We start from the raw sequence: 14,986 nt of genomic DNA on the forward strand, positions 1-14,986 counted from the left end.
CTTTCCATTCTCCAGCATTTTTAAATACCTTAGGGATACACGAGTGAGCTTATTGCGACGAAAAATTGAAATCGTGACTACAATTTTATCATAATGATGTGACACGAGTAATTAAGAAAATCGGTAACCTAACAGTGATTAAGATTTGAACGACGCGACGGAGAGAAAGAACAATAAAGGGGAGTCATGATATACACCAGGGAAAAGCGGCTCAGCAATAACTCGAGACGAAAACAGGGCTGACATCACAGACCCATGGAGGCCTAGGCACTAGAAAAATTATGGGGATATTTTTCAGCTATTGTTAAATTAACTTTCGAAGCGAAGAAGAAATAGAGAAAAATGAACAATTCTTTTCAATACCTTGGAAATGTTCAAACTGCAATTACGTTAACATTGAGAAAAAATGAGTCCGACCTCCTATAGCAACAGTATGAAGTAATTTTTTTTAAACACGACTACTAAGTTCGTTCCATTACTTTCCACCAGAATACTGAGACAGTCAATTCGCCATTTAGGCCTAATTTTAAACTAGTATTAACTTTATCTCCGACCAACAGAAGTTTAGAACATCTCCAAGCCGACGGATTGAATTATTACTCTTGAAGGAACGAATAAGTGTACCGCTTTGTTTTTTTAAAAGATGATTAAAGGTAATTCTAACATTGGGAAGTCCAATGAAGAGAACGATAATATTTAGATAAATAAGAACTATAAGATAACCTCCATTAAGACGGACTTAAAAGATCTGCAAACGCTCGTGCGGCAAAAAATCTCTCCATTTCATTTACACCCACAGTACGCTGGCGAGACGTTTCATCCTATTTAGCGCGCAGCGGGAAGCCCACTTGGTCACAACAATGAATTCCTCAGCATGGGGTGAAGGCGTCAAGAAAAGGGAGTGGCAGGCGTCTGGATCACGCAGACACTCAAACTCCATCAATCCCCCATTTCATCTGGTCTACGACCCTTAAAGCACCCCGAAGCACTCACATAAATACCCAAAAGACAGAAAAAACGCGTGAAACGCAGAAATCCCTGTTTCTCCCGCAATTAAAAAAGTATTTAGAAACCCGCGTCTCATCCCCGCGCCTGAGAAAAATGATCTAGGAAGAAAAATTTACGGAGATTTTTCTTTTTTCGAGATCCTAGGGAGCCCATTCCAACGCCGCATGCGGCTGCACTCTCACGAGGGGTAAAAAGTTATTTTTTTTATAAGAGTGCACTTAGAAGCGCCATCTACTTCTCGGCGCGCAGCCTTCGCGTGGTACGGAGTGGCGTATATTGCATTTCCACCCCTTCAATCTCACTTCCTGCCTTCAGTTTCATTCTTTCACCAAAGCGAATGTTGAAAGCATTTCAAGGGCCACAGAAAGGCACCTTTGCTGTAAAACAAGAGTGTAATGAACCTCGTTCACAGAGAGCAACACATTGTCCGAAATACGTATACATCCAACTTATCTTTGCTTTACCAAACCTCTTGTGCGAGATTCAATTCCTTCATTTAACAGGTACCTACAAGATACAGCACAAAGAACGAAAAAGTATTAAAAAATAACATCTCGAATTAAATGTATGATACCAAAATAAATTTCGGTGTAACTGAAGCATCTAGTTCTAACAGTAAGGTAGTTTTCTTCATACACTATAGTATTACGACTCATATCCCATATCGCATTTAGCAGTCATAAAACTGAGTCACCTCACAACGGCTAGCCTAGTAAAAATATTTTAGCAAGGAAATGCGTATATGTACTTTAAATACAACACCAAAGGCATTGAAGGCAAACTTATGGTCCCCTATCTATGATAGACACCTTCCTGTACTCATATCGCACAAGCAATACTTGAACCCGGACAACCGCATAAAAATTAAGCAGATGGAAGTACTATGATCCTAAAGAAGAATATCCAACTAAATCCATTTATACTGGTATGGTATGAAGTCTTGTGTCGCTATAACATTAATTATTCGTCGACTTGGGTCACCGCGTTGAAATATACTCCAAGCCCATCAATAAGAAGGTGGGCAAGTGAGCACCTGCGTTACGCTCACGGCCATTACTTGTCAAGACACTACGATTTAGAGTCCAAGGGTTTTTTTTCACAATTGTTTCAACATGGAAAAAATAATCTTCAAATGCTAGTTTCCGGGTGTCTTCCAAAGTTATTTGATATATAGCTTATCTACGGACTATCGGGATTAAATTTCAGTGAAGCCTCTGGTCTACTCCCTGCTAAAGTCCTCAGTTATGAGAGGTCCTGCGGAGTTTCAGAAGTACATAGAAACAATTACGATCTAGGAGAAAGATATGAGCAACCACAATAGAATGCATAAAGAGTTCTCGGGATCGCCACCGGGTCAGGAACTGCATTGCCTACTGCCGACTTTTCGATGGCCATCGTCCTCACGATGGCCGAGTCGGACATCGAAAGTCGGCGGTAATGCAGTTCCGGAACCGGTGGCGATCACGAGAACTCTTTGCGCAGTTAATTCACCGGGAAAGAACTAATCATTTCAAAGCATTTTCATCACAATAGAATTGTTTGAATGCAAGCAATTATTACAGCGTGAGCTCTAACCAAAGTAATCGAAACGATATTCAAGGAGAATTGAGGATACAATAGAACAATTGTGCATAAATATCTTTCAGAGCAAAACGGAAAACATTATATAAGACCCCCACGATATTTCCAGGTCCGGCAGAAACGATAAACTAAGAGAGAATTTTTTTCCAACGGACAGACATTGGGATTCTTTCTCCCACCAACAATAAAGGGATTCAATCAATGATAGTCGGAAGTTCATTTGAGCATTTGATTTTTACATATAAGCGGCTGGTGACCTAACACCCCCCACCACACGCTTTATTAGGCAACTTTCGGGGAGCATGTAGATGTATGAACAGTAAGAGAATATATTTCATCTTACTCCAATAAGCTTACGAACAAGAATACAGTAGTGTGGCCTTCAAGCACCAATGAAAAACACCCATTATTTCCTACTCACTTTCAAGAGCTTGAATTCCCCGTGGTAAAATTAAGGGAACACGTGGAAGGAGAAGCGTGCGATGAGCCTTCAACGTGCTCTCTTGAAAATCGATACCACGGAAGGGTTGTAAACAGGAAAGAGGGCTCCAGGAGAGGGCGGAGTAAAGGAGTCAGGCGAAAGGGAAAGATGCCACGACGGAGGAACTAGTGCGTAAGCCTACTCTCCATCTTATTTAGATGCGAGAAAAGAACTACAAAAAATAAGTCAAATATTATATTAGATCGATTTACACAGGAAAGTTTTTGGGCAAGTGACTTTCGCAAGTACTCGCGGAAGAAGAGGAGTTGTCTGATTCTAATTCGAACTTTATAAACGTTTGGTACTGTTTATTGCTAGTAATAGCTGCCCAAGGCGCCTCGAGGAAATCATGGCAATTTCCACAATTGATGTAGGAGGCCACTTGCAGAGGACAACTGATAATATTGATAGTATAATTTTAGCCTCACGATCAAACACTCGGAAATCTTTAAATGCAATTCATACAGGAAATATCCAAAAATGGGCATAACTCCGTTATTTGCTGTTAATTTTTAATGACACTTAAAATTTACACTTAACTTTTACGTTTGTTACCTACTGAAATACACTAAGGGGAAGGTGGGAAGTTAATTATATCGGAAAATAGGTCGCCACATTATCGAAATAAGAACGGGAAAATGATAAATATCGCTAATTGAACACAAATAATTTTGCGTCTCGCTTCTCCGTAGTAGACTTCAGAATGCTCCAAAACATTATTTCGAATATGAAATAAAATTTTTCTTGAAGTAAAAGCTATTTAATCAATTATGAAGAGGCTTTTGATATCCATATCTGTTTTCAAATCGATTTCTCAGTACGCATCCCTCTACTCACCATTGCAGATTCTTACCAACATTTTGCACACCTCAAAAATCTCGTAAAACATGGGATTGCAATAGCTAACGATTTTTCTAAGAGGTTTTCCTTGAGGTTATAATTTAATTTTCGCACACGCGAATTGCATGAAAGCATTGCATTTAGCGCTTTCAAATAAAACTGCATGAAACTCTCCTCAAGGATCTAAATGGAACCGAACCAACAAGGATAAAAACCTGCCAAATAAACATAAAAGCATAAAATAAAAGTTTTGGAGATCAAAAATTGAAAGTTTATAACGAAAGAAAACGAGAGCGATTTAAAGAATAATGTAAAATTATCAAGTTGAGCAAAAAAAGGGCGAGGAATTGAACATGTTCGTAATGAAAAGCTATCTTCAGCATATCGAAGGATGGCGGATGTGGCCTCTTCATACCGACTCAAAGTTTCTACGCTACAGAAGGGATGAAGACTTGAGAGAAGATCGCGAAATGATAAATCCAAAGGAGAGACGTATTATAGATCGACCACGCACGTTCAACCCGTGAGGAGGCGGTCGCCATATTAGCTCTAGTACGGAGAGTTGGTTCGAGGAAGATCCCCTACGCTTTTTAGCGAGCGACTGTACCTCCGACGCCTACCTAATAAATGCATGTGCAGTATAGCTCTCCTTGAAGTTAAAAGTCGATCACATACTACCTTCTTTCAACAAATTTATGTATTTTAAATAGCAAAGACGGAATTATTTTTTAACAGAGTTCCATCCCTTTTCACCACTCCCTTCCTACCCCTCAAAACAAAACCTTGGTAACACAGCACACAAGTGGCATGTCTTCGAACGCAACCCCACCAATGAATAAAACACAGCAGCATAAAATAGATTGCCATCAGACGCTAAAATACATAGGTATACACAGAATTGTCACAGGATTCCCGAACTCAAATTCACTGACGTTTTATGACAAAAAGATTCATATCTCCTAATTTTTTGTACCCTCTCCTACCGATCATAGCATGACAGTTTCTGAGAGTTAAGAGAATAAAAAAAATATATTATTATTACTGAAATACGGTTAAATTGTCAAACCTAAGCAGGTATATATCTCACAAACCGCTCCTAATTATTTCAGAATCATCGAGTAGGTTACCAGCTGGTATCCTAACTGCTCCCACCACACGCCTATCGAGGCGGCTTGCGGGGTAGTATTTATATAGACAACAAGTGCTAACAAAAAAAGGGGGACGGGTTTGTGTTACGGGTAATGTGAAGGGTTCCCATCACGGGGCCCCTGTTCAAATCCCGGCGGTGGTAGAGTTTTGTGAGGTAGCCCGATTCTTGTTACAATGCTTAGTGGACAGAACCCCGTCAGTCGACTCTCCACTCTTCCCTACCCGATCACGCCCCAAATGACCTAACCTGTCGCTCTCCTTCACCAAAGATCTCACTGCAGACAAAAAATGAAAAAAAAATGCGATTCTCACAAAACCATCAATTAAAAATTCAGACGTGACACGTACAGAAGGCAGCACGAAAGCATAATCTAAGGGAAAAAATCAAAAGGAAGTAGCTTCGCAATTTAATATGAGTGAGAATGTGATATTTTTTCCTATGTTCACTTACGTAACTGCAACATTACCTATATGCAAATTAATACTAGGTATATTCCCGAAAATGGTAGAAGAATAGTATACATATTCATGACTGTAGTACCTGCTATTAATTATTTCAGACAGTTATAACCGCACATTTTCGTCCTACCTTAATCATTTGATATCCTTAAAAATTCGGAGTATTAATTGAAACTTCGAAAAGGCTAGATTCTCAAGAAAAACAGTTTTCATGGTAACTGCAAAGAGCATCTAAAAAACTTTTGTTGCCATAGTACGTAACTTAAAAGTTGCTTCCCCATGTTTATGAATAAAAAATGCTTAAAATTGTCTCCCCTATCACCTCATGAAATACAACAGCTTCTTTATGAAACACACTGTGTATTTATAACAAATGGAACGGTAAAAAGTAAATTTACATCATAAAAATGACCTTAGAGGTTTCTGCACTCTTCACATACTTGAGAGTATAACGATGGCTTAGTTCTAACAACACGTATCTCAAAAATAGTAACTTTTCAGGATAGCAAAAGAAAAGATTTATATTTTTAATGGTACACTGAAATTAAAAACCAAAAATTCATAAAACTGAAAAAGAAGCATACATTTGCAAACAAAGAGTTATTTTTTGCAAGAATTTTATTTTTAAATGTTATTACACTTTGTTTAAGATACCTGTCTCAAACCGGCCAAATTTTTTGATGCGTGTTGTTAGAACATAGCCATCGATAACCATGTATCGACTGTACTATTTAATAAACACGTTAAGCGACCACGAGACAAGAACTACGCGTCACAGCGAACGCGGGATCGAGGGGGTATTCTCGAGTGAAGCAGCACCACTAGCAAGCAGGAGAGGACTACATATGCATAAGAGGCCGTCGCGTCGTCGGCCGGCGACAGCGCTTTAAAAGAGTGCATTATGGCGCAGACTAGCGCGAGCGCACAATCCACAAAGAGTGGTCGACCTCGGCGCGGTTACAGAAAAAGAAGAAGTGGGCGGCAATGACTAATTCGAGTCCCGGAGAGTGCATAAAGGGACATAAAGACCACGGAGCGAGGAAAGGCAGATTGTACCTCTCCTCTCCTCGATATAATACCTCTCAACCGCCAGAGAAATCAACGAGGTACAAGTGTAGTTCCACGCTCATTAAAGCTATCGATTTTCAGGAAAATAATACTTAAGAGGCAATGATTTGTGTTTGAAAAATATCATGATTCTCAGCATAAATGACATTAGGCACGTTACCTAGATCTTTTTGTTTCTATTATATTTCAGTCAATTATTACGCATACTGACATTTGTATATTAACAATTGAAGTTATACATTAATAGTACATTTCCTGAAAACACATGTACCTATTAGCACCATCTTGTAAATTTCAAGTAGAGAGGGGTGGATTTATCCTTTTCTATGTTAATAATGGTCCGCAATTAAAATGTGTTGCGCTGAATTTCCATTATTTTTTATGGATTCTTTGCTTGTAATTGTGACTGCTTTTGAAAATTTTCACTTTTTAACTAAAATGCAACCAAAATATCTATTAGATCGTATGCAAATGATGACCCCAAAATGTGAGCAATAAGTAGAGGCATTGAGGCAGCTGACAACACTGACATGTATAGAAAATAGAAAATTTAGTGTTTGGACAATTTTTTCCAGGGTTACAGAAGATTTTAGAGGGGTCAATTCCAAGAATTTTTGCCTCGTGCCCCCCCAAACATTTGTACGAGTGGGTTAGTCAGAGAGTGTTCGGAATAGGGTTTTATTATACATATATGACACTTTCTATGAAACAATGACCAAGAGACCAAGACTTTCATGTTGCATTATTTCTTAGCTGGACGAGTCACGCGCCATTCGCCACCCCAGACGCGTTCCCACCTGCTCCACAGGTAAGCGAGCAATCGCTCGAATCGAGGGATGTGATGGAGAGGGACAACTTTCCAAAGGTTCGAACTCGGAGCGAAGCGATCGGTCTTGCGCTCTATAGAAAAACTCAACGCGTGCCGACACCATTTACGGAAGGGGAGAAAACGGATTAGATTGTGGAGTTGCTGCGAGGATATACATTGTGGTGCGCACTACCGTGCACGAGACCACTCGACACGCCGGAATGCCTCCGATGCGACGACGTTTCTAGGTAGGAGACCCACTTGCAAATGCGAAAGAGAAGAACAATGTACAGTAAAACTCCCTTGTAACGAATTTCAGGGGACCTTTGCTCTATTTGATCATAAATGGTATTTCGTTATATCCACAATAAAGGATTTTGCCCTATTCATCAAAGGATCGCCGGATAATATTCAGCAAATCCTCTTCATTTGAGCAATAGATCCGTATCAATATAACATCTTCCTATAATTTCCGTCAAACGGCTATAAAGGGGAGGATTTTAGGATCGACGCGATGGTTGAACTGTGTTGTGATAGGCGCACGTGGGAACAACTGATGATAAGGTATGGAACGGTTAAGTAGAGAATATGGTCTTAAACCCTTTATGGAAGGGGAAATAATTCCCTCCAATAAAAATTATAATAATATTAATAATAGATGCATGACTGTTATGAGCAAGTTTTACTGTACTACAACGAAAAATATTATTTGCCCTATGAGGTAACCTCACAACTTATGGGGGTTCGGGTTTTTGTGGTGACTACAGAGTTGGCCTCCCTTCAACAGAGCCCGAGTTCGAATCCCGACGGTGGCATAGGTTTTCCAGAGACTGCCCGAACCCTGCTTGGGTGCTTAGGCACTTCAAGTACAAACACTCCGTCTGTCGAATGGAATGAGCCGTGGTCCCCTTAGCGCCTTTCGTTAAAAGTAGGCTAATGGCGACGCCGAGTTTCTCTCCACCCTTCCCTACGTACCCTCCCTTAGAGCGCAAATAACCTTAGCTGTAGGTCGCCTCCTCCAAATATAAAACTAAAATTTATCATCAGAGACTTCAAGTTTCAGATAAATATGAGTTTAAAATATGGTTAAATAATGAGATATATTTTTGGCTAAATAACCAAACCAGACGCATTCGAGTTCACCTTTAAAATGGACTGGAAAAAAGGGATTCGTTAAATTGATGCTAAATGGCTTGATAAGGAAAATTCATCGGGGAAAAAACAATAATCTACAGAAATTTCCCCAACATTAAATATGATACATTACGTTTCGCTATCTGTACCATCAGCAATTTTGGCTGCGGACAAGAGATTATGTGTAGGGAAAGTTCCAATGCTATTAATTTATAAAATTAAGACCCTCTGGCCAAACGTTTTATAGCACACTGAATGGCAACGGCTAAAAATGATGATATACAGCGAGACTACGCAGAGAACAAAGATATTAACGTATTAAAAAGACCTCAGAAAATAAGAATGAAATGAATTTTCCAGGAATTACTTTTTAAAAATCATTAGTCAAGACCATATTTCCGCGAGAATACGCCATTTTTTGTAATACATGCTGTAATGCGCTCCACACACGAGTAACATTTCAAATAACTCGGATGTTTCATCAATAGATAATCTATAAAATAAAAACTTAAATAAAAATTACAATTTACCTATTATGGAAAATTCAATGGCACGAACAACAAATATTGTCCACAATCCGAAAAAGAGTGGCGAGGGATTAAATTATCTCGCCTTGCTTGACAAATATCTCCGCACTGCGACACTGAACATGAGTCATCACCCAAAACAGAAGCAAAAGAAAACAGCAGGCATATATATCTGGCGTATGGCTATCGCTTAAATCACACCGGCGGCAAATCGGGCAAAAGATATATAGATCAACTCGACTCAACGATTACCAACATCTGCAAATAAAAACGGCATTTTATTATTTCGGACACGTCTCCGCAACTTGGAGAGTAAATACCCATTCCGGTCCCTCACGCAGTCACGAAGGTCCCGTGCACAAAAAAGTCCAAACAACCCTTCAACCCTCTTTCGTGCATAATGGCAGCACGGAGGGCACTATTCCGCAGAGCGGGTCGGTTTGGAGAGGGGGATAAGGGGAAAGACTCGTGCGATATATAGGGAAGGAATGAGTAAGAGTTTCGCGGTGGAGTGGTGGGAGGAGGAACAGTTGTAAGGGAGGTGGAGTGGATCGGAAAAGGAGTACGACCTTTGCGTGACCAACGAGCGGAGCGTGATTGCCGTGATTGGACGGGAGGTCCAAGAAAGCGACGGAACGGCTAGAGACATGCAAACGCTGGAGAAATAACTCCGTCCCGATGGCATGCGGGCGGAAATTTCTGTGAGAGAGAGAGAGAGACGAAAAGAATACGGATCTTCGGGAAGATAGCGGCTCTCCGAGTTCATTTCGGGTCGATTGCTATCCTAAAAAAATTTACGGAAACCCTAAAATATTCGTCCATTTATTTTCGATCACCTTTCCACCCCAATATGAGTCATCCCAATAAAATTTTATCGCGCTGATAAGGCACGAGAATTAGCGTTGAGAGAATTTGCCGAACATAACATGGGCGAAAGATTAAAATTCCAGCATGAGCAGAAAATTCCCATATAAATTCCTATTCACTCCAGATGTCTTCCAGAGAGTAATTCGAATAACTCTCCACGAGAAATGGGCGTTTAGCAACCTCTAATGGATCTTACAAAATTAGCAGCCACTTATCACCGAGTGAATGCACTTCAGCCAACAGAACAGATATCTTGCTTCGAATTTTTAAGATATGAGCACAGACATGTACCAAGTTAAAAATATTAATCACGCATCATCATTTGTTTAAAAAACCATTTGAATGTATAACTATGCATTTATTTACATTAATCAAGGAAACGAGCGCGACAATTCAGTAAATTAGTATTGTAAAAGCGAAACAAACAAGCACGACGAAGGCAGTTCAGCAGCGGGTATGAAGTATTTTCCACTAAATTTGTACAGGTGTGCTTATTCCGAAAGTTACATTGACTGAATTTCTGTAATAATTTTCAGTGTAAAAATAAAGACAGTTAATTACTTTTTTGTGATGCGCGTGTAAACTCTGAACTACAACGCGGTTATCGTATGAATTAAATCCCCAAACTACCCATTATAATATAATGTGTAATATAGCATAGCTTTAACATCAACAAAAGACTGAAATAAACATTGTGGCGGAATAAATGAAGCATTATAAATTTACAGATAGTGTTTGCGATGAGTCATAAGAGGGGTGAGAGATCTTTACGAAGTTTATAATGAAAATATGCTCTCAACCGCTAAACAAATTTGACTATCTCCCAGGAACTATTCAAATTAATTCTGACGCTGAATTATTCCAGCTAATCCTTCGGCAAACAATTTCCTCCTTACATACCATACCACATACCCTTACCCAAACTCATGACATTAATCCTCTTCAAGACTAAAGTGACAGCAAGAGTCACTGATATCACTGTAAATAATCATTCCATCATTTTTAACCATTAACTCGGGGACACGTGTCAGCTAGTCTTTTGCCGCATTCACCAAAGAAATTTCACGCTCGACGCCACGGCATATTTTTATTCGCACCCTGACACCCTTTTCGTGTCGGAGAAAAGGATCGATCCCAGGGTATTTCCACGGCGTGAATCACGTTCCCCTTCCCCAACTGCCTTTGAAGGTCACCAGACCGAACGCGTCGGAGGAACAAAAGGAAAGGGGGTGGGAACCAATTCGCAAACATTTATGAATATATATATATTTTCAATTTTCCTTATCGCAAAGTTATTCTCATTTTATCGGAATTTATTTTGGCGCATGCCGATATGGTCCGTCCGAATGAAGGGGTTTCTTAGGGAACCGTCGACGTGAGGGCACAGTTCAGCCGACACGAGCAGAGAAGTTTATTTGGTCGATATTCTCTCCCGTAGACATGCAACCTTCTCTGGTGGATGACTCATACCATGGGAGAAAGGGTCGCGTGCCCCAGGTCTTTGGAGCACAGGTGAATGGCTGATTTAGATCGATACTGTCCACAGTTACTCCGTAAATATAGCCGCCGCAGAGATAATGGACAGAAATTTCGGAACGTTTTTGAAGTTTTCGATCAAATATAACTTATATTAATATAACTCAGACCTCATACATTTTATTTTTGCTGGTTAAAATTCTCCAAGTGATAATATGAAAATGGGATTTATAATAAAATACGATATTTTAGTAAAAAATATAAAGATTGAAAGATAATCTCTCCTTTTAAGCCAAAATAAAATCCCTACCCTATGAATATATACGTAGGGAGAAAACCTTTAACAGTTTAATACAAAGATCTTTTATTCAAAAACGATAACGGTCAAAGGGATATCAAAAATAATACCTAAAACTAAAATTTGAACTTGCTATCCTGTGTAAAATGACCATCATAAACATATTTCCGTATGCTATTACAACAACACCCTAATGAAATACATGAATAGCAATTTTCAGACATGCAAATAGGTGAAGAACATATGGCAAGTAGAAAAAATAAGGGAGCCATAGCATCATTGTGTATTTCAAGAAGTGGTTGAGAGCAAAACAGAAATAAGATCTGACTAAGAAATCAGTGGAGGATAGCTGGAAAATATTAAAGCTGGACTTCATGATGCCGCAAGAGAAGTTCTGGGGGATAAAAAGCCATGGATCAGGAAGTTCTAGGTCTCAATAAAGAACGGAGAAAGTATAAGAATGCGAAAACTGAGGAAGGCCTGCTACAGGAGAATAATGCACGAGATAAGTCGCAAAGCGAGAAAAGCTAGAGAAGCAAGGATGATGAACTTGTTTGATAGGATATGCAAAATAGAAGAGAAAGTAGAAGTTGCTTATAGAATAAAGATATAAGATATGGGGATTTAAAACAATGTTTTAGAACATATTGAGAAGTTACTTGTTTCATATATCTTCCAGATACGGCCGTCTTCAATTTGTTCAGATTTATAATGACTTATATGAAATAACTGCCACACGAAAGACACGGTAACCATGCAGTGAAAGCGACTTAAAAAATGCTTATGTTTCCCAAGTCACAGATATGAAAGTAAAATCAGCTAATCGGAAGGGGAGCGTCTTGGATAAACCGCATAATTTTCTAGCATAATGCACCAAATAAATCATTTGAAAAGCAGCTAAGAATGCGCTACCTATCGTATTCGCTTTCCACCTCATGCTATAGTTTTGTCCTCTATTTACATTAGATTAATCGGTCTTTTAAACCAAGGCATCATGAAAAATGATCTATTAAATGGAGATAAAATATTTCATGAGGTCGATTCATCAGCTTGCCAGCGCTTACTTGCGCACGCAATTTCATAACACATAGGCAAAAGTCCAGAAAAATCCGAGAGTGTACTCGTGAGCGTTACCATCTACGCAAAAATATTCGTGGAGTGTGACATTTTATGGATCACCGCAGAGGTAGGAATCCCGTCCTCTAAATGTAAAATGTAGTTGACATGCGGGGATCTTCCACGGCCACACAGGCATAAACTAACAAAAGGGTACACAGTGGATTCATAAATATTAAAATAAATAAAGGTTCATAAATAATATATGCCTCAGCATTATGGGTGTTTCGCAGGTAGTTACCAAAATAAGGTAGAAAAGAGAGACAGCTCTAGAAAATGTCGTATTAATGTTGAAACCAGTTGAGTTAATAAATAAGTGTGGAATATTACCGCGGATTTCACTACAGATGTAGCTCATACCTGCATGCAGAAATGGCAGAGCAAAACGTGTGAAATTTGAATACTAATAACTACTCATATACTCAATTACAGATATTAGAAAGTCCTAAAAAAGCTACGCAATCAGCAAAATTACGCCCAAATACTTAAAATAAAGATAATTCCAATGTATTTTCAAGTTATTTGATGAGTATAACTTTTAACATAAAGTTTCTTACAGCCACCCATGAAGCCAATCATGAAACAAAACTTAGAAGGAAAATTCAAGTGGCTCAGGGAAAAAATATCGCTACTCTCTAACTGTGAGCTTAAAAAGCAAATATCTAATCGCGGAGAGAGCTTTGCCATCATAGATAAAGCAAATATAGGATTGAAAGCTTCAGTCGAAGCTTGAGCCAACGTTTCTCCGCATCCGTCAGCCAAAAACATAGTGTGACACAGTGGCCTCAACTTCGGTGTCCCATTTTTCTTCCCAACCATAGCTGTCATTCGCAAGAGGCAGCTAAAGCTGGCGCTGTACTTAGTTCTATCTTTCAAATATCGTAGCACTTTCTCATCAGTCAACGACAACTTTTAATTGGTGGGTTCTAAACGACAACTAAAAATGGGTGAGATCGCGTAATCGTATTGTTGATACTCGGTCAAAGCTTTCGTTTAATTAAGCTCAAATATTAACTATTTCAAGGAATTATAATAACTCATTTTCGTCCAACCGTAATTATTTAATGTCCTTAAAATCCAGAGTATTAAATAATATGTCTAAAAGGCCGAATACACAAGAAAAACCGCTTTCATGAATACACCAAATAGGATCCAAAAACATGTTTACGTTGGCGCTCAGTAGCTAAGGAGTAGCGACCTCATGTTTACAGGCAAAAAAATCCTTAAAATTGTCTCCCCGACCACCTCTTGAAGTATTGCAGATTCCTCCTGAAAAACGCTGAAAATGGAACAGGGAATCAAGGATGAGAAAGAGAATAAATACTTTGGTGCGAAAATATATCTGATAGGAGAATTGAGACAAACTGCGCTGCGATAAGCGTTGAGTTGCGTCAAACCATTCATAGGATTTTTGACCAGTGATCATGATCATACATTACTACAATCTAATATTCCTTTCATTGTTTTTTTCAGAAGATATTGTGATTTTTATCATGGGCGCAGCCAAAAATTAAGCCTAGGGGGGTTTTAGGCGCAACTAATACTTTGGGGCGTTGGAGTATTGCATACCCACCAGGGTAAGTGGGAGTTGCGGGGGCCCTCCTCCAGAAAATTTTTAAGATTAATGGTTCCAAATGGCGAGTTTTACGGCTTTCTGAGGGATATTTGATTAATCCTAAGACTTTTATATTATGCACTGAATATAGTAATACTAATCCATTAAGTAAAATGGATTAAATTTAAAAAATTCCCTGAGCTCTGGGGGGGGGGGGGGGTTAACCGCCAAAACCCCCCCCCCCTCGCTGCGCCACTGATTCAGACAATGTCTTGGTTCTTTAAAAATACTCGGCAGTTGAGCAACATAAATCATCGCTAAGTGGCCATTTGAACCCCCCAAATAGCTTAAATTTCTTAAACTCATTTGACTCATTATCTATTGTCCTGCAATAACTACTTTGAACATATATACTTATTAATTAAAGAAATGTTTAAATAATAAGTTCGGCAACGACACCAAGCCAGTCTCCATTGATATAACCCGAAAAGTTAATTAAGCGCTTAATTTCTAACGCCCATAGAAACACTGAACGTTTGCTTGGTTCACACTGTAGGCCATTCACGATTGACGTCTATAGGCATGCGGGTAAAGTAATTCTATTAGCAGAACTGCCATA

The sequence above is a fragment of the Ischnura elegans genome, chromosome 4 (assembly GCF_921293095.1).
Source record: "Ischnura elegans chromosome 4, ioIscEleg1.1, whole genome shotgun sequence".
In the NCBI taxonomy this organism is placed as follows: Eukaryota; Metazoa; Arthropoda; class Insecta; order Odonata; family Coenagrionidae; genus Ischnura; species Ischnura elegans.